At 40.7% G+C, this 4,146-nt stretch overlaps 1 non-coding gene across 1 annotated transcript; it reads right to left on the reverse strand.

The window, feature by feature from the left end:
- Nucleotides 1–3,744: 3,744 nt before the first annotated feature.
- Nucleotides 3,745–3,816, reverse strand: trnae-uuc. The gene has a single exon. It is a non-coding gene; the product is annotated as a tRNA-Glu (tRNA).
- Nucleotides 3,817–4,146: the final 330 nt, after the last annotated feature.

The raw sequence follows: 4,146 nt of genomic DNA on the forward strand, positions 1-4,146 counted from the left end.
TCTCTGTGTTCTGTGTAGGACAGAGAGTCTCCTCCTGTTTCTCAGTGCTGATCAGTTGAGTCTGTACAGGATCACACTTAGAGAAATGTTTCAGGTTATTGTTATGAACTAATGAATGAACTTTGTATAAAATTTACTAAAGTAAAATTTCCGTCAGGATGAATAAAGTATCTATCTAAAATAATTCAGAATGATTGAACAGATTCCTCGGGAACATTGTAAACCTCTTCCACGTCCAATCCTTTAAGATGGAAGCTGTGATCATGAAATTGTAGAAATGCCGTTGACTTGTTTTGAGTTCTGTCTCTTTTCACAATAAAAGCATAAAGTTACTGTGATGTGTTTGCGGTCTCTTGAAGGTCATTACTACTGATATGCAGTGGTGGAATGTAACAAAGTATAAATACTTTGTTACTGTACTTAAGTACATTTTTCACATATCTGTACTTTACTTAAGTAGACTCAATAGTGCATACTTTTGACTTTTACTTCGTTACATTTTGCAGCAATTATCTATACTTTCTACTCCTACATTTCTACTACGTTCCGTTACATGTACTGATCAGTTTTCCGCCTGCCATATATATATATATATATATATATATATACACATATATATATATATATATATATATATATATACACACATACATACATACATACATACATACATACTATATAGGGCACCGCAGATCTTTCATCAGCTTCCAAGTGCTCCGGTGCTCCAGAGTCCGGGCGCAGCACTGCTGACCCTCAGTAATACAGCTTCCGGTAAAAGTGAAAATGTTTGTTTTTTATTATTCCCGTTTTTAAACCATAGTTGCCATATATTTCTCTCCACAGCGTCATTTTCTTCTCCGCCAGGCAGCGTAAGAAGTGTTCATACCTTCTTTATTTGGCTGGACCTCTTCACATCTCCTCTCCATTCCCGCTGCTTCACACAATTTATTTAGTTAAGCTCCCATGGTTAAAGGAAATAAAACCGTCTTAAAATACATCCATGAATAAAACCAACCGCATTCCGATTCCAACATATTTCCGTTTTATGCTGGTTAGGATGGGAATTTGTTTTAAAAGCCAGGCTTTGTTTGTGGTAGTGGATAGTATGGATACTGATCTTATTTGTGGTAGTGGACAGTATGGCTACTGGCCTTGTTTGTGGTAGTGGACAGTGTGGATACTGTCAAAGCTCCATTTACTATTTAAAATGGTAATATGCAAATAAAATTAAGATTATAAATTGTTATGCTAGTACTTTTACTTTAAATACTTAAAGTACATTTAAAATCAGGTACTTTTTACTTTTACTTAAGTAGGGTTATCATTGTGGTACTTCTACTTTTACTAAAGTAAATATGTCTCTGGTTATTTGTACTTTTAATTAAAGGGATATTTCACCGCTGGAAAGATGAATATGTATTAAATTGGGTCATTTATGTAGTTTTTTTTTTTTAAGAAGTTGGTGCCTTCTAGACCGAGAAAAGCCAGAAAATTTATTTTTGGCTCATGTGGATGAAAGACAACAACTCCCAGAATGCACTTGCTTCGCTTCACTACAAGTCCACTCCCAAGCCACACCTACCAAAAACAGACATAATAGACAGTGAGACAGTCAGTCAACTCAAGTGTTTTATTGTCATTTCGACCATTTACACAAAACAACGTTTCGCCGTGGCTGAAGTAGTGTTACACATTTAAAATATATAAAAACAACATTGTATTAAAACGACATACGAAACAGGCTACATTTAGTGCACACACATTATAGGCTAGTAACGCATTGGTAGCATTAGCGCTTGGTGGACTATAAAAACTGAGTATAAACAGCCGTGAATTTGCGTGGAATGTAGCAGTGAGCAGTTAGTTGGATACAAGCACCCCATTTCTGCACCAGTCCGTGTGAACACAGCCCGCCTCCACTAGTCTTACCCGGCGACAGAGCAGCCGGCCTGGTAGCTGGATAGTCCGGTACACTGTTGTTCAGCCATGTTTCCATAACAACAACAACACAGCAGTCTCTGAACTCGCATTAGGGGTTTCGTTGAAGATGGATGTAGTCCAGTTTGTTGTCTAATGAGCAGACATTTGCAAGCAGGATTGATGGGACAGGTGGCCGGCTGGCGTTAGCTTTCCACCTAGCTCGTACTCCTGCCCTCGTTCCGCGTTTCACTGCTTTAGATTTCCCCTTCCCAGGCGAAGCTCACGTAGTGTGTTGAGTATTCCATCTGTAATAAAGTTTCCTGCATATTCTCCGATCTGTGCCAATGTATCCCGGTGGTATACAATGCACATAGTTGTTGTAAAAGTTTGCTGCTGAAAAGACAGAGCCTGTTTAGCGAAGCTTCAAGATGGCTGACACTTGACTCACATCGGCTCGGATCGGGTAGTGACAGTCCAACCCCTATGGGCGGGTTTAAAACATGCAGAACTAGCTGGCTGTAGTCCACAGACTCTGTGCAAAAATGCCTCCGATGGCGCTAAATGACAATTTTTGCGTCATCAGAGGCATTTTTCCAGACCCACAATACAGAGAAATCTAGTCTCAGAGGGGACATGAGGGAGTGAAGCAAATACTCACGTGTTTCTACTGATACAAAGCTTAATGCTAAATCACTGAAGTATTCCTTTAATTTATCTTAATTTAGATTCCCATACCGGAGTTGAGCCCGGGCCGGCCTGGTTGGAAACCAGAAATCCTAACCACTAGACCATATGGGACTCATGTTCTGTAATGTTTTCTGTATTTCTTATTCCATAAATCATATGTAAACCCAGACAAAGATGATCTCTTGACCCCTGAAGAACCAGATCTCCAGAGGGATGATGTCCAGACTCTGACGTCTAGATGAACTATTTAGACTTTTACACGTACAGATAGTTATCAGATAGATTTACTGCAGTAAAAAGCCCAATATTTCCCTCTGAGATGTAGAGGAGGAGAAGAATAATGGAGCAGAAACTATCTGTACTGTGTCTCCCTCTGCTGGTTCCTCTCAGTCTTTGTGTCCACAGAGCAGCAAATAATAACAACAACAGAGACATAAACTCATTAGACATTACTGAAGCTGAGTCTGTCTCCACATTCAGGAGTATGAATGTTCTGATGATTTATTGAGTATTTTGCAGGATATTTGACATTTCATCCTTAAGGCCCAGACACACCAACCAGACGGCCAACCGTCGGCAGAAAAGTCAGTCGGACTGATCAGTCTCCCCGAGGTCCAAAAGTGCCTCAGAACACACAGAAGCGACGCCAACTTGAGCATGTAATATGTCTCCATAACAACAACGGACGACGGCACGGACCACACCGAACAGACTCGAGTCACCGACCTCGCCAGACTGTTAGACGACCGATTATTGGGTTGGTGTGTCAGGGACTTTAAACATTGGCTCACGTTATTGACTCTAGATCTGTCCAGACAACAGGACCAACAGAGGAGAGTTTGAGGGAGGCTTTCACCATTTCTTTTGATGTTTTTGTCTCCTTTAGTCAAAGCTGTTTTCAGTTTTTGTTGCTTCATTCACATTTTTATGCTTTTGAGGCTTTTTCGTTGTTGTCATCTTTGTAACTTTTTCAAATAAACATGGCTTAATTTCAGTGTTTTTTAAATGTGTCCACTGATGTGGATCCCCCAACAGAGAGGAGTCTGAGTGATCGAGGGACCACAGCTTCCTCTGAGGCTACGTCTTCACTTCTACGTTGGACGCCAAATGTCAATCGGTGATCAAACCAAACACCGATTCCCATACCGGGTATTGAACCCAGGCTGCCTGGGTGAAAACCAGGAATCCTGACCGCTAGACCATATGGGACTCATGTTCTATACATCAGTTTCTTCCAGCCACTCTAGATCGATTTCATATGACATTGTTTTGCGTCACCTAAGAGACAAAAGGTTAATTTCGGCCATGTTTGACATTTGGCTTTGGTGCCGGAACGCGTCAGCGTTGACTTATTGTGATATGAGTCTAATTAAACAAGTGAAATGACAGCATTTTGTCCTACTTAACTTGGGAACTAATCTTCACTTTTCCACAGACCGACCTGGGTCATCGTCTCCAAATGTCTCCGTCCAGACTACAAAGCAACGCCGCAGTTTCCAAATGTTAAAGTTTTAGTGGCTCTGAAACGCCGAAGGTGTG

Source organism: Perca fluviatilis, chromosome 8, assembly GCF_010015445.1.
Source record: "Perca fluviatilis chromosome 8, GENO_Pfluv_1.0, whole genome shotgun sequence".
NCBI lineage: Eukaryota > Metazoa > Chordata > Actinopteri > Perciformes > Percidae > Perca > Perca fluviatilis.